Source organism: Petromyzon marinus, assembly GCF_048934315.1.
Source record: "Petromyzon marinus isolate PM22_M1 ecotype Great Lakes invasive population chromosome 78 unlocalized genomic scaffold, UKy_Petmar_22M1.pri1.0 chr78_unloc.2, whole genome shotgun sequence".
Lineage (NCBI taxonomy): Eukaryota > Metazoa > Chordata > Hyperoartia > Petromyzontiformes > Petromyzontidae > Petromyzon > Petromyzon marinus.
The window spans coordinates 55,096-82,574 of record NW_027422626.1 but is presented as its reverse complement, the minus strand read 5'-3'; the positions used below and the strand labels follow the sequence as shown (position 1 = coordinate 82,574).

Here is a 27,479-nt window from a genome sequence, read left to right as displayed (position 1 = left end):
CTGCTAGGTAGCCACGAGTGTGAACACGGAGGTCGTGTTTATCAGTGTCAAGGCTCACCAGGTGGTGGTGGCGATGGGCGGAATGGGAGAAACACAACCCCCTACCGCTGTTACTACCCAGTCCTGGACAGGAGAGGCCAGATACGACCAACAGCGTCCATCAGGGAGTGTCAATGTCTCTCGCTACCCACAGCAGCAGCATTCTTTATTATCAATTGCAATGAGCCGTGCTCTGTAGCCACGCGTGAGCATCATGGAGGTTGTGTTTTATTATTGTCAAGGCTGAGCGGGTGGTGGTGATGGGGAATCGGACACGCTGGCATCCGTTCCTGCCACCCCCAACTTTGAGAAAGATGTCTCTGGGCGAGTTCTCAACCCAGGTAACCGTGCGAGTCTCCGGCCCGATCCTCGGCCTTGCTCACCAAACGAGCGATGTGGATGTCTATTTGAGGTTCGTTGACGTTTTGGTTTATGTAATTGGCCACGCGGGGAAAAGTTGTCTTCAAGACTGTTAAAGTTTTAAACGTGGCATAATCTGAAACCACAACGTTAAGTTTAAGTAATGTGACCTGAAGATTGAAATTAATGTTTTCTTATGGCTGTCCTGAATAGTTGCGTAACCAGGAAAGGGCGTTGATGGTGACTTTGCTAGCAAGCGGTGTGCAGTGTTGGCCTTTGGGGTGGTGGGTGGGGGGAGGGGCTCCTAACGTTCTGTGTTACAGGACCCCAGCAGTTGTGCCTAGCGCAGACGTCTCTGTTCAACTCCACGCAACTTCCTCGGTGCAACGCCACACTGCCTCGGTGCAACTCCACACTCCTCAGTGCAACTCCTCCACACAACCTCGGTGCAACTCCATGTTACCTCGGTGCAACTTTACTTAACTTCAAAACAATTTAATTCAACCTTGCTCCAACTCCTCGCAACTTCAGTGCAACTCCACGCGTTCTCTGTGCACCTCCCAAGCAACCTCGCGACATCGTACAAGGGGACAGCAAGAGGGAAGGAAGCGCAAATTGCTCCTCTATCATCGGCCATTCCAGGCAGTTAACGGGACCCGGTAACACCATAAATACTTTGACATTCACATTTGCCTTGCTGCTACTGCTGCTACTACAGGCCTTGTGTTTGTATCAGGGGGAGTGGGGGGGTCTCTAACGTTCTGTCTTCCAGAATCCTCTCCCTGGTCTACTCTCAATCAATCATCAACATCTCGGTACAGCTCCAAACCAAGGAAGCCCCAGCGGGGCAGAGATCCCAGGCAGTGACAGGACAGGGAGCCAAGTCTGCGTCTCGATGTCTCGGTTCAAGTGCAGAGGAAGGAAGTGCAAACGGTCGAATCGGCGGTGGATACGGGCAGTTAGCGGACCTCCTGGTAACACCGCAACTCCTTTGGCCGTGCGTTTGAATTTGCCTCGCTGCTGCTACTACAGGATTTGTTTGTATCGGGGAGGGGGGAGGGGCTCCTAACGTTCTGTGTTACAGGACCCCAGCAGTTGTGCCTAGCCCAGACGTCTCTGCAATTCCTTACTGGAACTCCACACGGCCTCGGTGCTACTCAACGCAACCTTGATGCAACGTCAACACCATCCACCAGGGAGTGTCAATGACTCTTGTACTTCCCACACGGCAACATTATTTATCAATGTCAGTGAGCCTTGGCTGTGTAGTCCACACGTGGACATACGGAGGTCGTGTCTATCATTGTCAAGGCTGAGCTGGTGATGGTGCCGATGGGCCGAATGGGAGAAACGCAACCCCCTACCGCTGTTACAACCCAGTCCTGGACAGGAGAGGCCAGAGACGACCAACAGCGTCCATCAGGGAGTGTCAATGTCTCTCGCTACCCACAGCAGCAGCATTCTTTATTATCAATGGGCAATGAGCCGTGCTCTGTAGCCACGCGTGAGCATCACGGAGGTTGTGTTTTATTATTGTCAAGGCTGAGCGGGTGGTGGTGGTGATGGGGAATCGGACACGCTGGCATCCGTTCCTGCCACCCCCAACTTTGAGAAAGATGTCTGGGCGAGTTCTCAACCCAGGTAACCGTGCGAGTCTCCGGCCCGATCCTCGGTCTTGCTCACCAAACGAGCGATGTGGATGGCTATTTGAAGTTTGACGTTTTGGTTTTCGTAATTGGCCACGCGGGGAAAAGTTGTCGGTAGGACTTTGTGAAAGTTTTAAACGAGGCAAAACTTGAAACCTCATTAGTAAGAACCACAACGTTAAGTTTAAGTAATGTGACCTGAAGATTGAAATCAATGTTTTCTTACGGCTATCCTGAATATTTCCCTAAGCCAGGAAAGGGCGTTGATGGTGACATTGCTAGCGAGCGGTGTGCAGTGTTGGCCATTGTGGCTCTGGGGTGGTGGGTGGGGGGAGGGGCTCCTAACGTTCTGTGTTACAGGACCCCAGCTGTTGTGCCTAGCGCAGACGTCTCTGTTCAACTCAACTCAACTTCCTCAGTGCAACTCCACGTTACCTCGCTGCAACTTTACGTAACCCCAGAACACCTTCACGCAACCTTGCTCCAACTCCTCGCAACTTCATTGCAACTCCACACGTTCTCTGTGCAACTCCCAAGCAACCTCGCGACATCGTACAAGGGGACAGCAAGAGGGAAGGAAGCGCAAATTGCTCCTCTATCATCGGCCATTCCAGGCAGTTAACGGGACCCGGTAACACCGTAAATACTTTGACATTCACATTTGCCTTGCTGCTACTACTGCTACAGGCCTTGTGTTTGTATCGGGGGGAGTGGGGGGGGTCTCTAACGTGCTGTCTTCCAGAATCCTCTCCCTGGTCTACTCTCGCTCAAACATCAAACATCTCGGTACAGCTCCAAACCAAGGAAGCCCCAACGGGGCAGAGATCCCAGGCAGTGACGGGACAGGGAGCCAGGTCTGCGTCTTTGATGTCTCGGTTCAACTCCAGGCGGCTTCGTGTTGTACACGCGGAGTGGAGGGCGTGCAGATGTCTGGGGCGTCATCGGGAGAATCCAGGCCGTTAACGGGACACCTGGTAAAGTTAAAACGCCGTTGCCTTTCGCATTATCAACGACTACTTCAGGCTTTGCGTTCCTATCGGAGTTGGGGAGGGGGGGGGGGTCGTCTTAACACCGGGTCTTCCAGAATCCCTCGCGTCTCCTGCGTCCTTGCGATGCCAGCAAAGAGAGGGAAGAGAGATCATCGGTGAATCCAGGCAGTGGCAAGAGCTCAAGTCTGATTTACACAGACGTCTCTCTCGCTTCGAGCTCCACACAAACCCTCTCGTGCGTCCCGTGAAGGAAGTGCGGATGTCTGGGGCGTCGTCGGGAAAACCCAGGCAGTTAACGGACCTCCTGGTAAAACCGCAGCTCCTGGGCCATCCGTTGCTTTCAAGTTTGTTGACTGTGGCAGTTGGGGGAGGGGGGGGTTCCTTTAACGCTGCAACCTGCAGACTCCTCCACCCGTCTACTCGCGCAGGAGGAGGAGGCCCAAGGTCTTCGTCCGTCGGCGATTCCAGGCGGTTGTACCGGTACCTGGCGACACCACAAATACTTTGGCGTCTGTTTTAATGGGCCTAGATACTACCAGAGTTGTGTTTGTATCGCAAGTAGGCGGGGGGTGGGGGGGGGGTACTCTAACGTTCTGTCTTCCAGAATCCTCCCTTGGTCTACTCTCCTACTCGCTTTGAACATCATCTCAACATCTCGATACAGCTCCAAACCAAGGAAGCCCCAACGGGGCAGAGATCCCAGGCAGTGACAGGACAGGGAGCCAGGTCTGCGTCTTTGATGTCTCGGTTCAAGTGCAGAGGAAGGAAGTGCAAACGGTGGAATCGGCGGTGGATACGGGCAGTTAGCGGACCTCCTGGTAACACCGCAACTCCTTTGGCCGTGCGTTTGAATTTGCCTCGCTGCTGCTACTACTACAGGATTTGTTTGTATCGGGGAGGGGGGAGGGGCTGCTAACGTTCTGTGTTACAGGACCCCAGCAGTTGTGCCTAGCGCAAACGTCTCTGTTCAACTCTACGCAATTCCTTACTGGAACTCCACACAGCCTCGGTGCTACTCAACGCCACCAGGGAGTGTCAATGTCTCTTGCTACCCACAGCAGCAACATTATTACTATGCAATGGTCATGAGCAGTGCTGCTAGGTAGCCACGAGTGTGAACACGGAGGTCGTGTTTATCGTTGTCAAGGCTGAGCGGGTGATGGTGACGATGGGCGGAATGGGAGAAACGCCAACCCCCTACCGCTGTTACAACCCAGTCCTGGACAGGAGAGGCCAGGGATGACCAACAGCGTCCATCAGGGAGTGTCAATGTCTCTAGCTACCCACAGCAGCAGCATTCTTTATTATCAATGGCAATGAGCCGTACTCTGTAGCCACGCGTGAGCATCATGGAGGTTGTGTTTTATTATTGTCAAGGCTGAGCGGGTGGTGGTGGTGATGGGGAATCGGACACGCTGGTAACCGTGCGAGTCTCCGGCCCGATCCTCGGCCTTGCTCACCAAACGAGCGATGTGGATGTCTATTTGAGGTTTGTTGACGTTTTGGTTTTCGAAATTGGCCACGCGGGGAAAAGTTGTCGGTAGGACTTTGAAAGTTTTAATGGAGGCAAAACTTGAAACCTTTATTTGCAAATGACCACAGCGTGAAGTTTACGTAATGTGACCTGAAGATTGAAATCAATGTTTTCTTACGGCTATCCTGAATATTTCCCTAAGCCAGGAAAGGGCGTTGATGGTGACATTGCTAGCGAGCGGTGTGCAGTGTTGGCCATTGTGGCTCTGGTGGGTGGGGGGAGGGGCTCCTAACGTTCTATGTTACAGGACCCCAGCAGTTGTGCCTAGCGCAGACGTCTCTGTTCAACTCCACGCAACTTCCTCAGTTGCAACTCCACACGGCCTCAGTTCAACTCCACGCGTTCTCTGTGCAACTCCCAAGCAACCTCGCGACATCGTACAAGGGGACAGCAAGAGGGAAGGAAGCGCAAATTGCTCCTCTATCATCGGCCATTCCAGGCAGTTAACGGGACCCGGTAACACCGTAAATACTTTGACATTCACATTTGCCTTGCTGCTACTACTGCTACAGGCCTTGTGTTTGTATCAGGGGGAGTGGGGGGGGGGGTCTCTAACGTTCTGTCTTCCAGAATCCTCTCCGTGGTCTACTCTCGCTCAAACATCAAACATCTCGGTACAGCTCCAAACCAAGGAAGCCCCAACGGGGCAGAGATCCCAGGCAGTGACTTGACAGGGAACCAGGTCTGCGTCTTTGATGTCTCGGTTCAAGTGCAGAGGAAGGAAGTGCAAACGGTCGAATCGGCGGTGGATACGGGCAGTTAGCGGACCTCCTGGTAACACCGCAACTCCTTTGAATTTGCCTCGCTGCTGCTACTACAGGATTTGTTTGTATCGGGGATGGGGGAGGGGCTCCTAACGTTCTGTGTTACAGGACCCCAGCAGTTGTGCCTAGCGCAGACGTTTCTGTTCAACTCCATGCAATTCCTTACTGGCACTCCACACAGCCTCGGTGCTATTCAACGCAACCTTGATGCAACGTCAACACCGCCCATCAGGGAGTGTCAATGTCCCTTGCTACCCACAGCGGCAACATTATTACTATGAAATGGTCATGAGCAGTGCTGCTAGGTAGCCACGAGTGTGAACACGGAGGTTGTGTTTATCGTTGTCAAGGCTGAGCGGGTGATGGTGGCGATGGGCGGAATGGGAGAAACGCAACCCCCTACCGCTGTTACAACCCAGTCCTGGACAGGAGAGGCCAGAGACGACCAACAGCGTCCATCAGGGAGTGTCAATGTCTCTCGCTACCCACAGCAGCAGCATTCTTTATTATCAATGGCAATGAGCCGTGCTGTGTAGCCACGCGTGAGCATCATGGAGGTTGTGTTTTATTATTGTCAAGGCTGAGCGGGTGGTGGTGATGGGGAATCGGACACGCTGGGATCCGTTCCTGCCACCCCCAACTTTGAGAAAGATGTCTGAGCGAGTTCTCATCCCAGGTAACTGTGCGAGTCTCCATCCTGATCCTCGGCCTTGCTCACAAAACGAGCGATGTGGATGTCTATTTGAGGTTCGTTGACGTTTTGGTTTATGTAATTGGCCACGCGGGGAAAAGTTGTCGGCAAAACTGTTTAAGTTTTAAACGTGGCATAATCTGAAACCTCATTAGTAAAGAACCACAACGTTAAGTTTATGTAATGTGACCTGAAGATTGGAATTAATGTTTTCTTATGGCTGTCCTGAATAGTTGCGTAACCAGGAAAGGGCGTTAATGGTGACATTGCTATCAAGCGGTGTGCAGTGTTGGCCTTTGGGGTGGTGGGTGGGGGGAGGGTCTCCTAACGTTCTGTTACAGGACCCCAGCAGTTGTGCCTAGCGCAGACGTCTCTGTTCAACTCTGCAACTTCCTCGGTGCAACGCCACACGGTCTCCGCAACTCCACACAACCTCGCTGCAACTCCACACAAACTCGGTCAAACTCTGCGTAACCTCAGAACAATTTCACTCAACCTTGCTCCAACTCCTCGCAACTTCAGTGCAACTCCACGCGTTCTCTGCAACTCCCAAGCAACCTCGCGACATCGTACAAAGGGACAGCAAGAGGGAAGGAAGCGCAAATTGCTCCTCTATCATCGGCCATTCCAGGCAGTTAATGGGACCCGGTAACACCGTAAATGCTTTGACATTCACATTTACCTTGCTGCTAATACTACTACAGGCCTTGTGTTTGTATCAGGGGGAGTGGGGGGGGGGGGTCTCTAACGTTCTGTCTTCCAGAATCCTCTCCCTGGTCTACTCTCGCTCAAACATCAAACATCTCGGTACAGCTCCAAACCAAGGAAGCCCCAACGGGGCAGAGATCCCAGGCAGTGACGGGACAGGGAGCCAGGTCTGCGTCTTTGATGTCTCGGTTCAACTCCACGCGGCTTCGTGTTGTTGCAAGCGGAGTGGAGGGCGTGCAGATGTCTGGGGCGTCGTCGGGAGAATCCAGACCGTTAACGGGACACCTGGTAAAGTTAAAACGCCGTTGCCATTCGCATTATCAACGACTACTTCAGGCTTTGCGTTCGTTTCGGAGTTGGTGGGGGGGGTCTTAACACCGTGTCTTCCAGAATCCCTCGCGTCTCCTGCGTCCTCACGACGCCAGCAAAAAGGGGGAAGAGAGATCATCGGTGAATCCAGGCAGTGGCAAGAACTCAAGTCTGATTTACACAGACGTCGCTATCGCTTCGAGCTCCACACAAACCCTCTCGTGCGTCCCGTGAAGGAAGTGCGGATGTCTGGGGCGTCGTCGGGAAAACCCAGGCAGTTAACGGACCTCCTGGTAAAACCGCAGCTCCTGGGCCATCCGTTGCTTTCAAGTTTGTTGACTGTGGCAGTTGGGGGAGGGGGGGGTTCCTTTAACGCTGCAACCTGCAGACTCCTCCACCAGTCTACTCGCGGAGGAGGAGGAGGCCCAAGGTCTGCGTCCGTCGGCGATTCCAGGCGGTTGTACCGGTACCTGGCGACACCACAAATACTTTGGCGTCTGTTTTAATTGGCCTAGCTCAGGGGTGGGCAAGTTTTTTAACTCACGGGTCACAATGGGTTCTAGAATTTGACCAAGGGACAGGGCCAGGAACAGATGGATCGAGTGTTTGTGTTACCTAATATAAATGACGTGTAAAAATCATTACATGAAAGGATTTGGCCTTTTAACAGGTTAGCAAAGCATTAATTTGCAAAGGAATTTAACAAATTGCTCGAACATGAACAACACAAACATGTCGTAACGTGACTGATCAAACATCATGAAAACAACGCCATGTAATGGGGAAATGGCAGCATTACAGGAGAAAGGTAAAATTTAATTTAATAATCATATTTGGACAAGTTCGACGGACCGGATTTAAAAGCCCAACGGGCCGTACTTTGCCCATGCCTGGCCTAGCTACTACCAGAGTTGTGTTTGTATCGGCAGTAGGCGGGGGGGGGGGGTACTCTAACGTTCTGTCTTCCAGAATCCTCCCCGGGTCTATTCTCCTACTCGCTTTGAACATCATCTCAACATCTCGGTACAGCTCCAAACCAAGGAAGCCCCAGCGGGGCAGAGATCCCAGGCAGTGACGGGACAGGGAGCCAGGTCTGCGTCTTTGATGTCTCGGTTCAAGTGCAGAGGAAGGAAGTGCAAACGGTGGAATCGGCGGTGGATACGGGCAGTTAGCGGACCTCCTGGTAACACCGCAACTCCTTTGAATTTGCCTCGCTGCTGCTACAGGATTTGTTTGTATCGGGGAGGGGGGAGGGGCTCCTAACGTTCTGTGTTACAGGACCCCAGCAGTTGTGCCTAGCGCAGACGTCTCTGTTAACCTCCACGCAATTCCTTACTGGAACTCCACACAGCCTCGGTGCCACTCAACGCAACCTTGATGCAACGTCAACACCGTCCATCAGGGAGTGTCATTGTCTCTTGCTACCCACAGCAACATTATTATTATTATGCAATGGTCATGAGCAGTGCTGCTTGGTAGCCACGAGTGTGAACACGGAGGTTGTATTTATCATTGTCAAGGCTGAGCGGGTGATGGTGACGATGGGCGGAATGGGAGAAACGCAACCCCCTACCGCTGTTACAACCCAGTCCTGGACAGGAGAGGCCAGAGACGACCATCAGCGTCCATCAGGGAGTGTCAATGTCTCTCGCTACCCACAGGAGCAGCATTCTTTATTATCAATGGCAATGAGCCGTGCTCTGTAGCCACGCGTGAGCATCACGGAGGTTGTGTTTTATTATTGTCATGGCTGAGCGGGTGGTGGTGGTTGTGATGAGGAATCGGACACGCTGGCATCCGTTCCTGCAACCCCAACTTTGGGAATGATGTCTCTGGGCGAGTTCTCAACCCAGGTAACTGTGCGAGTCTCCGGACCGATCCTCGGCCTTGCTCATCAATCGAGCGATTAGTTTTCGTAATTGGAAACGTGGGGAAATGTTGTCAGGAGGACTTTGTGAAAGTTTTAAAAGATCCAAAACTTGAAACCTTTATTTGCAAATGACTACAGCATGAAGTTTACGTCACGTAATCTGAAGATTTAAATCAATGTTTTCTTACGACTATCCTGAATATTTCCCTAAGCCTGGAAAGGGCGTTGATGGTGACATTGCTAGCGAGCGGTGTGCAGTGTTGGCCATTGTGGCTCTGGGGTGGTGGGTGGGGGGAGGGGCTCCTAACGTTCTATGTTACAGGACCCCAGCAGTTGTGCCTAGCGCAGACGTCTTTGTTCAACTCCACGCAACTTCCTCAGTGCAACTCCACACGGCCTCAGTGCAACTCCTCCACACAACCTCGGTGCAACTCTACGTAACCTCAGAACACCTTCACGCAACCTTGCTCCAACTCCTCGCAACTTCAGTGCAACTCCACACGTTCTCTGTGCAACTCCCAAGCAACCTCGCGACATCGTACAAGGGGACAGCAAGAGGGAAGGAAGCGCAAATTGCTCCTCTATCATCGGCCATTCCAGGCAGTTAACGGGACCCGGTAACACCGTAAATACTTTGACATTCACATTTGCCTTGCTACTACTGCTACAGGAATTGTGTTTGTATCAGGGGGGAGTGGGGGGGGGGGGTCTCTAACGTTCTGTCTTCCAGAATCCTCTCCCTGGTCTACTCTCGCTCAAACATCAAACATCTCGGTACAGCTCCAAACCAAGGAAGCCCCAACGGGGCAGAGATCCCAGGCAGTGACGGGACAGGGAGCCAGGTCTGCGTCTTTGATGTCTCGGTTCAACTCCACGCGGCTTCATGTTGTTGCAAGCGGAGTGGAGGGCGTGCAGATGTCTGGGGCGTCGTCGGGAGAATCCAGGCCGTTAACGGGACACCTGGTAAAGTTAAAACGCCGTTGCCATTCGCATTATCAACGACTACTTAAGGCTTTGCGTTCCTATCGGAGTTGGGGAGGGGGGGGGGTCGTCTTAACACCGTGTCTTCCAGAATCCCTCGCGTCTCCTGCGTCCTCGCGATGCCAGCAAAGAGGGGGATGTGAGATCATCGGTGAATCCAGGCAGTGGCAAGAGCTCAAGTCTGATTTACACAGACGTCTCTCTCGCTTCGAGCTCCACGCAAACCCTCTCGTGCGTCCCGTGAAGGAAGTGCGGATGTCTGGGGCGTCGTCGGGAAAACCCAGGCAGTTAACGGACCTCCTGGTAAAACCGCAGCTCCTGGGCCATCCGTTGCTTTCAAGTTTGTTGACTGTGGCAGTTGGGGGAGGGGGGGGTTCCTTTAACGCTGCAACCTGCAGACTCCTCCACCCGTCTACTCGCGGAGGAGGCCCAAGGTCTTCGTCCGTCCGGCGATTCCAGGCGGTTGTACCGGTACCTGGCGACACCACAAATATTTTGGCGTCTGTTTTAATTGGCCTAGCTCCTACCGTAGTTGTGTTTGTGTAGGCTGGGGGGTGGGGTACTCTAACGTTCTGTCTTCCAGAATCCTCCCCGGGTCTACTCTCCTACTCGCTTTGAACATCATCTCAACATCTCGATACAGCTCCAAACCAAGGAAGCCCCAACGGGGCAGAGATCCCAGGCAGTGACGGGACAGGGAGCCAGGTCTGCGTCTTTGATGTCTCGGTTCAAGTGCAGAGGAAGGAAGTGCAAACGGTCGAATCGGCGGTGGATACGGGCAGTTAGCGGACCTCCTGGTAACACCGCAACTCCTTTGAATTTGCCTCGCTGCTGCTACTACTACAGGATTTGTTTGTATCGGGGAGGGGGGAGGGGCTCCTAACGTTCTGTGTTACAGGACCCCAGCAGTTGTGCCTAGCGCAGACGTCTCTGTTCAACTCCACGCAATTCCTTACTGGAACTCCACACGGCCTCGGTGCTACTCAACGCAGCCTTGATGCAACGTCAACACCGTCCATCAGGGAGTGTCAATGTCTCTTGTTACCCACAACAGCAACATTACTATGCAATGGTCATGAGCAGTGCTGCTAGGTAGCCACGAGTGTGAACACGGAGGTCGTGTTTATCAGTGTCAAGGCTCAGCAGGTGGTGGTGGCGATGGGCGGAATGGGAGAAACGCAACCCCCTACCGCTGTTACTACCCAGTCCTGGACAGGAGAGGCCAGATACGACCAACAGCGTCCATCAGGGAGTGTCAATGTCTCTCGCTACCCACAGCAGCAGCATTCTTTATTATCAATTGCAATGAGCCGTGCTCTGTAGCCACGCGTGAGCATCATGGAGGTTGTGTTTCATTATTGTCAAGGCTGAGCGGGTGGTGGTGATGGGGAATCGGACACGCTGGCATCCGTTCCTGCCACCCCCAACTTTGAGAAAGATGTCTCTGGGCGAGTTCTCAACCCAGGTAACCGTGCGAGTCTCCGGCCCGATCCTCGGCCTTGCTCACCAAACGAGCGATGTGGATGTCTATTTGAGGTTCGTTTACGTTTTGGTTTATGTAATTGGCCACGCGGGGAAAAGTTGTCTTCAAGACTGTTAAAGTTTTAAACGTGGCATAATCTGAAACCACAACGTTAAGTTTAAGTAATGTGACCTGAAGATTGAAATTAATGTTTTCTTATGGCTGTCCTGAATAGTTGCGTAACCAGGAAAGGGCGTTGATGGTGACTTTGCTAGCAAGCGGTGTGCAGTGTTGGCCTTTGGGGTGGTGGGTGGGGGGAGGGGCTCCTAACGTTCTGTGTTACAGGACCCCAGCAGTTGTGCCTAGCGCAGACGTCTCTGTTCAACTCCACGCAACTTCCTCGGTGCAACGCCACACTGCCTCGGTGCAACTCCACACTCCTCAGTGCAACTCCTCCACACAACCTCGGTGCAACTCCATGTTACCTCGGTGCAACTTTACTTAACTTCAAAACAATTTAATTCAACCTTGCTCCAACTCCTCGCAACTTCAGTGCAACTCCACGCGTTCTCTGTGCACCTCCCAAGCAACCTCGCGACATCGTACAAGGGGACAGCAAGAGGGAAGGAAGCGCAAATTGCTCCTCTATCATCGGCCATTCCAGGCAGTTAACGGGACCCGGTAACACCATAAATACTTTGACATTCACATTTGCCTTGCTGCTACTGCTGCTACTACAGGCCTTGTGTTTGTATCAGGGGGAGTGGGGGGGTCTCTAACGTTCTGTCTTCCAGAATCCTCTCCCTGGTCTACTCTCAATCAATCATCAACATCTCGGTACAGCTCCAAACCAAGGAAGCCCCAGCGGGGCAGAGATCCCAGGCAGTGACAGGACAGGGAGCCAAGTCTGCGTCTCGATGTCTCGGTTCAAGTGCAGAGGAAGGAAGTGCAAACGGTCGAATCGGCGGTGGATACGGGCAGTTAGCGGACCTCCTGGTAACACCGCAACTCCTTTGGCCGTGCGTTTGAATTTGCCTCGCTGCTGCTACTACTACAGGATTTGTTTGTATCGGGGAGGGGGGAGGGGCTCCTAACGTTCTGTGTTACAGGACCCCAGCAGTTGTGCCTAGCCCAGACGTCTCTGCAATTCCTTACTGGAACTCCACACGGCCTCGGTGCTACTCAACGCAACCTTGATGCAACGTCAACACCATCCACCAGGGAGTGTCAATGACTCTTGTACTTCCCACACGGCAACATTATTTATCAATGTCAGTGAGCCTTGGCTGTGTAGCCCACACGTGGACATACGGAGGTCGTGTTTATCATTGTCAAGGCTGAGCTGGTGATGGTGCCGATGGGCCGAATGGGAGAAACGCAACCCCCTACCGCTGTTACAACCCAGTCCTGGACAGGAGAGGCCAGAGACGACCAACAGCGTCCATCAGGGAGTGTCAATGTCTCTCGCTACCCACAGCAGCAGCATTCTTAATTATCCATGGGCAATGAGCCGTGCTCTGTAGCCACGCGTGAGCATCACGGAGGTTGTGTTTTATTATTGTCAAGGCTGAGCGGGTGGTGGTGGTGATGGGGAATCGGACACGCTGGCATCCGTTCCTGCCACCCCCAACTTTGAGAAAGATGTCTGGGCGAGTTCTCAACCCAGGTAACCGTGCGAGTCTCCGGCCCGATCCTCGGTCTTGCTCACCAAACGAGCGATGTGGATGGCTATTTGAAGTTTGACGTTTTGGTTTTCGTAATTGGCCACGCGGGGAAAAGTTGTCGGTAGGACTTTGTGAAAGTTTTAAACGAGGCAAAACTTGAAACCTCATTAGTAAGAACCACAACGTTAAGTTTAAGTAATGTGACCTGAAGATTGAAATCAATGTTTTCTTACGGCTATCCTGAATATTTCCCTAAGCCAGGAAAGGGCGTTGATGGTGACATTGCTAGCGAGCGGTGTGCAGTGTTGGCCATTGTGGCTCTGGGGTGGTGGGTGGGGGGAGGGGCTCCTAACGTTCTGTGTTACAGGACCCCAGCTGTTGTGCCTAGCGCAGACGTCTCTGTTCAACTCAACTCAACTTCCTCAGTGCAACTCCACGTTACCTCGCTGCAACTTTACGTAACCCCAGAACACCTTCACGCAACCTTGCTCCAACTCCTCGCAACTTCATTGCAACTCCACACGTTCTCTGTGCAACTCCCAAGCAACCTCGCGACATCGTACAAGGGGACAGCAAGAGGGAAGGAAGCGCAAATTGCTCCTCTATCATCGGCCATTCCAGGCAGTTAACGGGACCCGGTAACACCGTAAATACTTTGACATTCACATTTGCCTTGCTGCTACTACTGCTACAGGCCTTGTGTTTGTATCGGGGGGAGTGGGGGGGGTCTCTAACGTTCTGTCTTCCAGAATCCTCTCCCTGGTCTACTCTCGCTCAAACATCAAACATCTCGGTACAGCTCCAAACCAAGGAAGCCCCAACGGGGCAGAGATCCCAGGCAGTGACGGGACAGGGAGCCAGGTCTGCGTCTTTGATGTCTCGGTTCAACTCCAGGCGGCTTCGTGTTGTACACGCGGAGTGGAGGGCGTGCAGATGTCTGGGGCGTCATCGGGAGAATCCAGGCCGTTAACGGGACACCTGGTAAAGTTAAAACGCCGTTGCCTTTCGCATTATCAACGACTACTTCAGGCTTTGCGTTCCTATCGGAGTTGGGGAGGGGGGGGGGTCGTCTTAACACCGTGTCTTCCAGAATCCCTCGCGTCTCCTGCGTCCTTGCGATGCCAGCAAAGAGAGGGAAGAGAGATCATCGGTGAATCCAGGCAGTGGCAAGAGCTCAAGTCTGATTTACACAGACGTCTCTCTCGCTTCGAGCTCCACACAAACCCTCTCGTGCGTCCCGTGAAGGAAGTGCGGATGTCTGGGGCGTCGTCGGGAAAACCCAGGCAGTTAACGGACCTCCTGGTAAAACCGCAGCTCCTGGGCCATCCGTTGCTTTCAAGTTTGTTGACTGTGGCAGTTGGGGGAGGGGGGGGTTCCTTTAACGCTGCAACCTGCAGACTCCTCCACCCGTCTACTCGCGCAGGAGGAGGAGGCCCAAGGTCTTCGTCCGTCGGCGATTCCAGGCGGTTGTACCGGTACCTGGCGACACCACAAATACTTTGGCGTCTGTTTTAATGGGCCTAGATACTACCAGAGTTGTGTTTGTATCGCAAGTAGGCGGGGGGTGGGGGGGGGGTACTCTAACGTTCTGTCTTCCAGAATCCTCCCTTGGTCTACTCTCCTACTCGCTTTGAACATCATCTCAACATCTCGATACAGCTCCAAACCAAGGAAGGCCCAACGGGGCAGAGATCCCAGGCAGTGACAGGACAGGGAGCCAGGTCTGCGTCTCGATGTCTCGGTTCAAGTGCAGAGGAAGGAAGTGCAAACGGTGGAATCGGCGGTGGATACGGGCAGTTAGCGGACCTCCTGGTAACACCGCAACTCCTTTGGCCGTGCGTTTGAATTTGCCTCGCTGCTGCTACTACTACAGGATTTGTTTGTATCGGGGAGGGGGGAGGGGCTCCTAACGTTCTGTGTTACAGGACCCCAGCAGTTGTGCCTAGCGCAGACGTCTCTGTTCAACTCTACGCAACTTCCTCAGTTGCAACTCACACGGCCTCAGTGCAACTCTTCCACACAACCTCGGTGCAACTTTACGCAACCTCAGAACACCTTCACGCAACCTTGCTCCAACTCCTCGCAACTTCAGTGCAACTTCAGTGCAACTCCACACGGCCTCAGTTACAACTCCACACACCCTCGCTGCAACTCCTCCACACAACCTCGGTGCAACTCCACGTAACCTCGGTGCAACTCCACGTAACCTCGGAACAATTTCATTCAACCTTGCTCCAACCCCTCGCAGCTCCAGTGCCATCCGTTGCTTTCAAGTTTGGGACTGGGACTTGGGGGAGGGTGGGGGGGGTCTCTAATTCGCTGTCTTCTAGAATTCCCATCCAGCGTCTCTTGACTCAACATTCCCGCCAGAGCTCCTCCAAGCATGTCTCTCACGTGGTCACAGCCCCCTACCGCTGTTACAACCCAAGTCCTGGACAGGGGAGGCTTGAGAAAACCAACACCGTCAGGGAGTGTCAATGTCTCTTGCTACCCACAGCAGCAACATTATTACTATGAAATGGTCATGAGCAGTGCTGCTAGGTAGCCACGAGTGTGAACACGGAGGTTGTGTTTATCATTGTCAAGGCTGAGCGGGTGGTGGTGGGGAATCGGACACGCTGGCATCCGTTCCTGCCACCCCCAACTTTGAGAAAGATGTCTGGGCAAGTTCTCAACCCAGGTAACCGTGCGAGTCTCCGGCCCGATCCTCGGCCTTGCTCATCAATCGAGCGATTAGTTTTCGTAATTGGAAACGCAGGGAATCGTTGTCAGGAGGACGTTGAAAGTTTTAATGGAGGCAAAACTTGAAACCTTCATTTACAAATAACCACACCATGAAGTTTACGTAATGTGACCTGAAGATTGAAATCAATGTTTTCTTACGGCTATCCTGAATATTTCCCTAAGCCAGGAAAGGGCGTTGATGGTGACATTGCTAGCGAGCGGTGTGCAGTGTTGGCCATTGTGGCTCTGGGGTGGTGGGTGGGGGGAGGGGCTCCTAACGTTCTGTGTTACAGGACCCCAGCAGTTGTGCCTAGCGCAGACGTCTCTGTTCAACTCAACTCAACTTCCTCAGTTGCAACTCCTCCACACAACCTCGCTGCAACTCCTCTACACAACCTCCGTGCAACTTTACGTAACCTCAGAACACCTTCATGCAACCTTGCTCCAACTCCTCGCAACTTCAGTGCAACTCCACGTTCTCTGTGCACCTCCCAAGCAACCTCGCGACATCGTACAAGGGGACAGCAAGAGGGAAGGAAGCGCAAATTGCTCCTCTAGCATCGGCCGTTCCAGGCAGTTAACGGGACCCGGTAACACCGTAAATACTTTGACATTCACATTTGCCTTGCTGCTGCTACTACTACAGGCCTTGTGTTTGTATCAGGGGGGAGTGGGGGGGGTACTCTAACGTTCTGTCTTCCAGAATCCTCCCCGGGTCTACTCTCCTTTTATCTTTGAACATCATCTCAACATCTCGGTACAGCTCCAAACCAAGGAAGCCCCAACGGGGCAGAGATCCCAGGCAGTGACGGGACAGGGAGCCAGGTCTGCGTCTCGATGTCTCGGTTCAAGTGCAGAGGAAGGAAGTGCAAACGGTCGAATCGGCGATGGATACGGGCAGTTAGCGGACCTCCTGGTAACACCGCAACTCCTTTGGCCGTGCGTTTGAATTTGCCTCGCTGCTGCTACTACTACAGGATTTGTTTGTATCGGGGAGGGGGGAGGGGCTGCTAACGTTCTGTGTTACAGGACCCCAGCAGTTGTGCCTAGCGCAAACGTCTCTGTTCAACTCCACGCAATTCCTTACTGGAACTCCACACAGCCTCGGTGCTACTCAACGCCACCAGGGAGTGTCCAATGTCTCTTGCTACCCACAGCAGCAACATTATTACTATGCAATGGTCATGAGCAGTGCTGCTAGGTAGCCACGAGTGTGAACACGGAGGTCGTGTTTATCGTTGTCAAGGCTGAGCGGGTGATGGTGACGATGGGCGGAATGGGAGAAACGCAACCCCCTACCGCTGTTACAACCCAGTCCTGGACAGGAGAGGCCAGGGACGACCAACAGCGTCCATCAGGGAGTGTCAATGTCTTTCGCTACCCACAGCAGCAGCATTCTTTATTATCAATGGCAATGAGCCGTGCTCTGTAGCCACGCGTGAGCATCATGGAGGTTGTGTTTTATTATTGTCAAGGCTGAGCGGGTGGTGGTGGTGATGGGGAATCGGACACGCTGGCATCCGTTCCTGCCACCCCCAACTTTGAGAAAGATGTCTGGGCGAGTTCTCAACCCAGGTAACCGTGCGAGTCTCCGGCCCGATCCTCGGCCTTGCTCACCAAACGAGCGATGTGGATGTCTATTTGAGGTTTGTTGACGTTTTGGTTTTCGAAATTGGCCACGCGGGGAAAAGTTGTCGGTAGGACTTTGTGAAAGTTTTAATGGAGGCAAAACTTGAAACCTTTATTTGCAAATGACCACAGCGTGAAGTTTACGTAATGTGACCTGAAGATTGAAATCAATGTTTTCTTACGGCTTTTCTGAATATTTCCCTTAGCCAGGAACGGGCGTTGATGGTGACATTGCTAGCGAGCAGTGTGCAGTGTTGGCCATTGTGGCTCTGGTGGGTGGGGGGAGGGGCACCTAACGTTCTATGTTACAGGACCCCAGCAGTTGTGCCTAGCGCAGACGTCTCTGGTCAACTCCACGCAACTTCCTCAGTTGCAACTCCACACGGCCTCAGTGCAACTCCACGCGTTCTCTGTGCAACTCCCAAGCAACCTCGCGACATCGTACAAGGGGACAGCAAGAGGGAAGGAAGCGCAAATTGCTCCTCTATCATCGGCCATTCCAGGCAGTTAACGGGACCCGGTAACACCGTAAATACTTTGACATTCACATTTGCCTTGCTACTGCTACTACTACTACAGGCCTTGTGTTTGTATCAGGGGGAGTGGGGGGGGGTCTCTAACGTTCTGTCTTCCAGAATCCTCTCCCTGGTCTACTCTCGCTCAAACATCAAACATCTCGGTACAGCTCCAAACCAAGGAAGCCCCAACGGGGCAGAGATCCCAGACAGTGACGGGACAGGGAGCCAGGTCTGCGTCTTTGATGTTTCGGTTCAAGTGCAGAGGAAGGAAGTGCAAACGGTGGAATCGGCGGTGGATACGGGCAGTTAGCGGACCTCCTGGTAACACCGCAACTCCTTTGGCCGTGCGTTTGAATTTGCCTCGCTGCTGCTACTACTACAGGATTTGTTTGTATCGGGGAGGGGCTGCTAACGTTCTGTGTTACAGGACCCCAGCAGTTGTGCCTAGCGCAGACGTCTCTGTTCAACTCCACGCAATTCCTTACTGGAACTCCACACAGCCTCGGTGCTACTCAACGCCACCAGGGAGTGTCCAATGTCTCTTGCTACCCACAGCAGCAACATTATTACTATGCAATGGTCATGAGCAGTGCTGCTAGGTAGCCACGAGTGTGAACACGGAGGTCGTGTTTATCGTTGTCAAGGCTGAGCGGGTGATGGTGACGATGGGCGGAATGGGAGAAACGCCAACCCCCTACCGCTGTTACAACCCAGTCCTGGACAGGAGAGGCCAGGGACGACCAACAGCGTCCATCAGGGAGTGTCAATGTCTCTCGCTACCCACAGCAGCAGCATTCTTTATTATCAATGGCAATGAGCCGTGCTGTGTAGCCACGCGTGAGCATCATGGAGGTTGTGTTTTATTATTGTCAAGGCTGAGCTGGTGGTGGTGGTGGTGATGGGGAATCGGACACGCTGGCATCCGTTCCTGCCACACCCAACTTTGAGAAAGATGTCTGGGCGAGTTCTCAACCCAGGTAACCGTGCGAGTCTCCGGCCCGATCCTCGGCCTTACTCACCAAACCAGCAATTAGTGTTCGTAATTGGAAACGCGGAAATGTTGTCGTCAGGACTTTGTGAAAGTTTTAATCGAGGCAAAACTTGAAACCTTTATTTGCAAATGACCACAGCATGAAGTTTCCGTAATGTGACCTGAAGATTGAAATCAATGTTTTCTTACGGTTATCCTGAATATTTCCCTAAGCCAGGAAAGGGCGTTGATGGTGACATTGCTAGCGAGCGGTGTGCAGTGTTGGCCATTGTGGCTCTGGGGTGGTGGGTGGGGGGAGGGGCTCCTAACGTTCTATGTTACAGGACCACATCAGTTGTGCCTAGCGCAGACGTCTCTGTTCAACTCTACGCAACTCCCTCAGTTGCAACTCCACACGGCCTCAGGGAAACTGTACGTAACTTAAGAACACCTTCACGCAACCTTGCTCCAACTCCTCACAACTTCAGTGCAACTCCACGTTCTCGGTTGCACCTCCCAAGCAACCTCGCGACATCGTACAAGGGGACAGCAAGAGGGAAGGAAGCGCAAATTGCTCCTCTAACATCGGCCATTCCAGGCAGTTAACGGGACCCGGTAACACCGTAAATACTTTGACATTCACATTTGCCTTGCTGATACTACTACAGGCCTTGTGTTTGTATCAGGGGGGAGTGGGGGGGTCTCTAACGTTCTGTCTTCCAGAATCCTCTCCCTGGTCTACTCTGAAACATCTCGGTACAGCTCCAAACCAAGGAAGCCCCAACGGGGCAGAGATCCCAGGCAGTGACAGGACAGGGAGCCAGGTCTGCGTCTCGATGTCATGGTTCAAGTGCAGAGGATGGAAGTGCAAACGGTCGAATCGGCGGTGGATACGGGCAGTTAGCGGACCTGGTAACAACGCAACTCCTTTGGCCGTGCGTTTGAATTTGCCTCGCTGCTGCTACTACTACAGGATTTGTTTGTATCGGGGAGGGGGGAGGGGCTCCTAACGTTCTGTGTTACAGGACCCCAGCAGTTGTGCCTAGCGCAGACGTCTCTGTTCAACTCCACGCAATTCCTTACTGGAACTCCACACAGCCTCGTTGCTACTCAACGCAACTTTGATGCAACGTCAACACCGTCCATCAGGGATTGTCAATGTCTCTTGCTACCCACAGCAGCAACATTATTACTATGCAATGGTCATGAGCAGTGCTGCTAGGTAGCCACGAGTGTACACGGAGGTTGTGTTTATCATTGTCAAGGCTGAGCGGGTGGTGGTGGTGGTGGTGATGGGGAATCTGACACGCTGGCATCCGTTCCTGCCACCCCCAACTTTGAGAAAGATGTCCCTGGGCGAGTTCTCAACCCAGGTAACCGTGCGAGTCTCCGGCCCGATCCTCGGCCTTGCTCACCAAACGAGCGATGTGGATGTCTATTTGAGGTTTGTTGACGTTTTGGTGTTCTTAATTGGCCACGCAGGGAAATGTTGTCAGCAGGACTTTGTGAAAGTTTTAATCAAGGCACAACTTGAAACCTAATTAGCGAATAAGCACGGCATGAAGTTTACGTCATGTGACCTGATGATTGAAATTAATGTTTTCCTACGGCTGTCCCGAAAGAGTTGAGTAAGCCAGGAAAGGGCATTGATGGTGACATTGCTAGCAAGTGGTGTGCAGTGTTGGCCTTTGGGGTGGTGGGTGGGGGGAGGGGCTCCTAACGTTCTGTTACAGGACCCCAGCAGTTGTACCTAGCGCAGACGTCTCTGTTCAACTCCACGCAATTCCTTACTGGAACTCCACACAGCCTCGGTGCTACTCAACGCAACCTTGATGCAACGTCAACACCGTCTATCAGGGAGTGTCAATGTCTCTTGCTATCCACAGCAGCAACATTATTACTATGCAGTGGTCATGTGCAGTGCTGATAGGTAGCCACGAGTGTGAACACGGATGTCGTGTTTATCATTGTCAAGGCTGAGCGGGCGATGGTGGCGATGGGCGGAATGGGAGAAACGCAACCCCTTACCGCTGTTACAACCCAGTCCTGGACAGGAGAGGCCAGAGACGACCAACAGCGTCCATCAGGGAGTGTCAATGTCTCTCGCTACCCACAGCAGCAGCATTCTTTATTATCAATGGCAATGAACCGTGCTCTGTAGCCACGCGTGAGCATCACGGAGGTTGTGTTTTATTATTGTTAAGGCTGAGCGGGTGGTGGTGGTGGCGATGGGGAATCGGACACGCTGGCATCCGTTCCTGCCACCCCCAACTTTGAGAAAGATGTCTGGGCGAGTTCTCAACCCAGGTAACCGTGCGAGTCTCCGGCCCGATCCTCGGTCTTGCTCACCAAATGAGCAATTAGTTTTCGTAATTGGCCACGCAGGGAAAAGTTGTCAGGAGGACTTTGAAAGTTTTTAACGAGTCAATACTTGAAGCCTAATTATAGAATATCCACAGCATGAAGTTTACGTAATGTGATTTGAAGATTGAAATCAATGTTTTCTTAGGGCTATCCTGATTATTTCCCTAAGCCAGGAAAGCGCGTTGATGGTGACATTACTAGCAAGCGGTGTGCATTGTTGGCCATTGTGGCTCTGGGGTGGTGGGTGGGGGAAGGGGCTCCTAACGTTCTATGTTACAGGACCCCAGCAGTTGTGCCTAGCGCAGACGTCTCTGTTCAACTCCACTCAACTTCCTCAGTTGCAACTCACACGGCCTCAGTGCAACTCTTCCATACAACCTCGGTGCAACTCCACGTTACCTCGGTGCAACTCTACGTAACCTGAGAACACCTTCACGCAACCTTGCTCCAACTCCTCGCAACTTCAGTGCAACTCCACGTGTTCTCTGTGCACCTCCCAAGCAACCTCGCGACATCGTACAAGGGGACAGCAAGAGGGAAGGAAGCGCAAATTGCTCCTCTATCATCGGCCATTCCAGGCAGTTAACGGGACCCGGTAACACCGTAAATACTTTGACATTCACATTTGCCTTGCTGCTGCTACTACTACAGGCTTTGTGTTTGTATTAGGGGGAGTGGGGGGGGTCTCTAACGTTCTGTCTTCCAGAATCCTCCCGTGATCTGTAGCCACGCGTGAGCATCATGGGGGATGTGTTTTATTATTGTCAAGGCTGAGCGGGTGGTGATGGGGAATCGGACACGCTGGCATCCGTTCCTGCCACCCCCAACTTTGAGAAAGATGTCTGGGCGAGTTCTCAACCCAGGTAACTGTGCGATTCTCCGGCCCGATCCTCGGCCTTGCTCACCAAACGAGCGATGTGGATGTCTACTTGAACACCAAAGGAACATTAAATTCTCCCAAACGCAGCTGTCGGCAGTGGCTGAGCTCACTTGCCAACGAGGACATTCAATTGATTTTGATAACGTTGAAGTGTTACGCGGAGCTAGTTATTACTGGCCGAGATTAGTTGGAGAATAAATCTGAATTGAGAAGAATTCAAATAATTTCAACCCGCTCTGTTCGCAACCGGCTCGGCGCAGCCTGGAGGCGTCTTAAATCTCGATTTAAAGCTTTCGTGACTGCAGGAATTAATATTCTTTGGGTCATTCGGTAAAGCCACGTGACTTTACCGAAAGACCCAAAGAATATGGAAGCGTATTATTAAGTAACACTCAACACACTTTGCAATTGCTTACAGGTCAGTGACATGCTAAGTTGCTGATTACTGATCTGTTACTTGATTGCATATTCCCCCGCCTCTGATCTCGAATCCTGATGGGGTTCAACAACGATGGCACGGTCATCCTGCGCTATTTAAGACCAGAGCAGGTGGATGGTTTCACTATTCTGGCAAATTTGCCCGAAGGTGCCGGATGTGATTTGCAGTGAAACGTCACGCTACCCAGATTGTCAATGTTGTGGATCCGCTCTGCAACACACCGGCGGGCTAAAGTGGTGAACTATTTTGTCTCTTGTCAACGTGACACATCTTTTTACTGATTGGCCGTGTCGGGTGGTGGAGGGTTGCGACACATTTAAAAATAACGCGATCTGACACAAAAACACCTTCACCGTGAATCATCGTGGTCGCGAAAGCGTGCGACGTGTTAGACCGAGGTTTGATGAATTGAACTTTTGGCATTCATAATTGAACACGCGGGGAAAGTTGTCGGCAGGACTTTGTTAAAGTTTTAATCGAGGCAAAACTTTAAACCTTTATTTGCAAATGAACACAGCGTGAAGTTTACGTCATGTGAGCTGAAGATTGAGATCAATGTTTTCTTACGACTATCCTGAATATTTCCCTAAGCCTGGAAAGGGCGTTGACGGTGACATTGCTAGCAAGCGGTGTGCAGTGTTGGCCATTGTGGCTCTGGGGTGGTGTGTGGGGGGAAGGGCTCCTAACGTTCTATGTTACAGGACCCCAGCAGTTGTGCCTAGCGCAGACGTCTCTGTTCAACTCCACGCAACTTCCTCAGTTGCAACTCATACGGCCTCAGTGCAACTCCTCCATACAACCTCGGTGCAACTTCACGTAACTTAAGAACACCTTAACGCAACCTTGCTCCAACTCCTCACAACTTCGGTGCAACTCCACACGGCCTCAGTTACAACTCCACACAACCTCGCTGCAACTCCACGTTACCTCGGTGCAACTCCACGTAACCTCAGAACAACTTCATTCAACCTTGCTCCAACTCCTCGCAACTTCAGTGCAACTCCACACGTTCTCTGTGCAACTCCCAAGCAACCTCGCGACATCGTACAAGGGGACAGCAAGAGGGAAGGAAGCGCAAATTGCTCCTCTATCATCGGCCATTCCAGGCAGTTAACGGGACCCGGTAACACCGTAAATACTTTGACAGTCACATTTGCCTTGCTACTGCTACTACTACTACAGGCCTTGTGTTTGTATCAGGGGGAGTGGGGGGGGGTCTCTAACGTTCTGTCTTCCAGAATCCTCTCCCTGGTCTACTCTCGCTCAAACATCAAACATCTCGGTACAGCTCCAAACCAAGGAAGCCCCAACGGGGCAGAGATCCCAGGCAGTGACAGGACAGGGAGCCAGGTCTGTGTCTCGATGTCTCGGTTCAAGTGCAGAGGATGGAAGTGCAAACGGTCGAATCGGCGGTGGATTCAGGCAGTTAACGGACCTCCTGGTAACAACGCAACTCCTTTGGCCGTGCGTTTGAATTTGCCTCGCTGCTGCTACTACTACAGGATTTGTTTGTATCGGGGAGGGGGGAGGGGCTCCTAATGTTCTGTGTTACAGGACTCCAGCAGTTGTGCATAGCGCAGACGTTTCTGTTCAACTCCACGCAATTCTTTACTGGAACTCCACACAGCCTCGGTGCTACTCAACGGAACCTTGATGCAACTCCAACAGCGTCCATCAGGGAGTTTCAATGTCTCTTGCTACCCACAGTAGCAACATTATTACTATGCAGTGGTCATGAGCAGTGCTCCTAGGTAGCCACGAGTGTGAACACCGAGGTTGTGTTTATCATTGTCAAGGCTGAGCGGGTGGTGGTGGTGGTGATGGGGAATCGGACACGCTGGCATCCGTTCCTGCCACCCCCAACTTTGAGAAAGATGTCCCTGGGCGAGTTCTCAACCCAGGTAACCGTGCGAGTCTCCGGCCCGATCCTCGGCCTTGCTCACCAAACGAGCGATGTGGATGTCTATTTGAGGTTTGTTGACGTTTTAGTGTTCTTAATTGGCCACGCAGGGAAATGTTGTCAGCAGGACTTTGTGAAAGTTTTAATCAAGGCACAACTTGAAACCTAATTAGCGAATAACCACGGCATGAAGTTTACGTCATGTGACCTGAAGATTGAAATTAATGTTTTCCTACGGCTGTCCCGAAATAGTTGAGTAAGCCAGGAAAGGGCGTTGATGGTGACATTGCTAGCAAGTGGTGTGCAGTGTTGGCCTTTGGGGTGGTGGGTGGGGGGAGGGGCTCCTAACGTTCTGTTACAGGACCCCAGCAGTTGTGCCTAGCGTAGACGTCTCTGTTCAACTCCTCGCAACTTCCTCAGTTGCAACTCACACGGCCTCAGTGCAACTCTTCCATCCAACCTCGGTGCAACTCCACGTTACCTCGGTGCAACTCTACGTAACTTAAGAACACCTTCACGCAACCTTGCTCCAACTCCTCGCAACTTCAGTGCAACTTCAGTGCAACTCCACATGGCCTCAGTTACAACTCCACACAACCTCGCTGCAACCCCTCCACACAACCTCGGTGCAACTCTACTTAACTTCAGAACACCTTCACGCAACCTTGCTCCAACTCCTCACAACTTCAGTGCAACTCCACACGTTCTCTGTGCAACTCCCAAGCAACCTCGCGACATCGTACAAGGGAACAGCAAGAGGGAAGGAAGCGCAAATTGCTCCTCTATCATCGGCCATTCCAGGCAGTGAACGGGACCCGGTTACACCGTAAATACTTTGACATTCACATTTGCCTTGCTGCTGCTAGTACTACAGGCCTTGTGTTTGTATCAGGGTGGATTTGGTGGGGGGGTCTCTAACGTTCTGTCTTCCAGAATCCTCTCCCTGGTCTACTCTCGCTCAAACATCAAACATCTCGGTACAGCTCCAAACCAAGGAAGCCCCAACGGGGCAGTGACGGGACAGGGAGCCAGGTCTGCGTCTTTGATGTCTCGGTTCAACTCCACGCGGCTTCGTGTTGTTGCAAGTGGAGTGGAGGGCGTGCAGATGTCTGGGGCGTCGTCGGGAGGAGAATCCAGGCCGTTAACGGGACACCTGGTAAAGTTAAAACGCCGTTGACATTCGCATTATCAACGACTTCTTCAGGCTTTGCGTTCGTATCGGAGTTGGTGGGGGGGGGGAGTGGTCCTGACGTTTTATCTTCCAGAATCCCTCGCGTCTCCTGCGTCCTCGCGACGCCGGCAAAGAGGAGGGGGAAGAGAGATCATCGGTGAATCCGGGCGGTCGCGAGATCCCCCGAGTCCCGATTTTTTACACGGACGTCTTTCTCTCTCGCTTTGAGCTCCACACAAAACACAAACCCTCTCGTGCGTCCCACCGTCAAGGAAGTGCGGACGTCTGGGGCGTCGTCGTCGCGGAGAATCCAGGCCGGTTTCCGTGGCACCTGGTAACAACCACGAGTCTCCGCTGAAACGCGTCGCTTTGTCAAACGCGAGTTTTTTGTTATTTAATTGTCTTCGTGTGTCGGGGAGTTGACGGGGAAGGGGGTGGGGGGTGGGTGGTGTTTTCCCCTAACGCCGTGTCTTCCAGACTCGCGTCTCCTGCGTGCTCGCAACAACAAGTGCAACGGGGGGGGGGGGGCGCGGGGGGGGACAGAGCGAGAGAGTTGACAAAGTTGATGGGCGAGGATCAGGAGTGGAGTCTGGAGTGGAGTCTGGAGCGAGGATCAGGAGTGGAGTCTGGATCAAAGTGCCAGCAGCCCCGAATCATCAACGACTACTTCAGGCTTTGCGTTCGTATCATAGTTTGGGGCGGGGGGGTTCCTAACGTTTCACGAGCGATGTACATAACAGAAGTTGTTTTTTGTGCGTGTGCTAGAACCAGTGACGAATTGGCACGTTTTGTTCACGCGACAAACCTTACCCCAATTGGCCGTGTCGGGTGGTGGCGGGTTTTAACGACACATTTAATATAAATTTCGATTTAAAGCTTTCGTGACTGCAAGGATTCATCTTCTTTGGTTATTTCGGTAAAGTCACCACGTAGAATGAGAATAAAATAATAAAATAAGATGATACAATTCTCACTACGTTTCGAGACAGTTCTGTTCTTTCACCTGAAGAAGGCTACTTGTGTTGTGGCCGAAACGTCGTGAGATTTTTATCGTCTTATTTTATTTTATTATTTTACTCTCATTCTACGCGACTTTACCGAAAGAACCAAAGGAGACGTTTAATATGTTTACGCGATCAAACCCCAAACACAACAACTCTGTTACGCTTTTACAAACGGTTGCGTTGCTGCTAGAATTCGTGTTCTTACGTCGGGAGTTGTGGGCTGGGTATGAGGAAGGGGGAGGGGTTGTTGTGTTCACTCCGCCTCCTACAGACTCCCTCGCGTCTCCTGCGTGCTCGCAACAACAACAGCAGCAGCAGCAAAGAGAGGGGTCGTGGGCGAAACCCAGGCGTTCCCAGCAGGAGCACCGAGTTTGATGATTTACACAGACGGTCGCTCTCGGTTCGAACTGCGCGCAAACCCTCCGTGTGTGCGGCGTGTGTGTGTGTCACTGTGTGTGTGTGTCACTGTGTGTGTGTGTGTCACTGTGTGTGTGTCACTGTGTGTGTGTCACTGTGTGTGTGTGTCACTGTGTGTGTGTCACTGTGTGTGTGTGTGTAACTGTGTGTGTGTGTCACTGTGTGTGTGTGTCACTGTGTGTGTGTGTCACTGTGTGTGTGTGTCACTGTGTGTGTGTGTCACTGTGTGTCACTGTGTGTGTGTCACTGTGTGTGTGTGTGTCACTGTGTGTGTGTGTCACTGTGTGTGTGTCACTGTGTGTGTGTCACTGTGTGTGTGTGTGTGTCACTGTGTGTGTGTCCGTCGTGCGCCGGTGTCTGGACGTCGTCGTCGTCGTCGGGAGAATCCGGGGCCGGTGTCTGGGGCACCCGGTAAAAACCGAATAAATCCTCTGGCACGAATCCAA

General features: G+C 52.5%; 1 protein-coding gene across 3 annotated transcripts in view; it reads left to right on the top strand.

The window, feature by feature from the left end:
* Window positions 1-27,479, top strand: part of LOC142908304 (uncharacterized) — a 66,448-nt gene extending 38,969 nt beyond the window's left edge. For 2 of the 3 annotated variants that reach the window (XM_076058819.1, XM_076058818.1), the window contains one exon: window positions 62-27,479. The gene's annotated coding sequence lies outside the window, so the exon portion shown is untranslated. The remainder of the gene's footprint in view (window positions 1-61) is intronic. The other variant, XM_076058820.1, reaches the window with a different exon arrangement.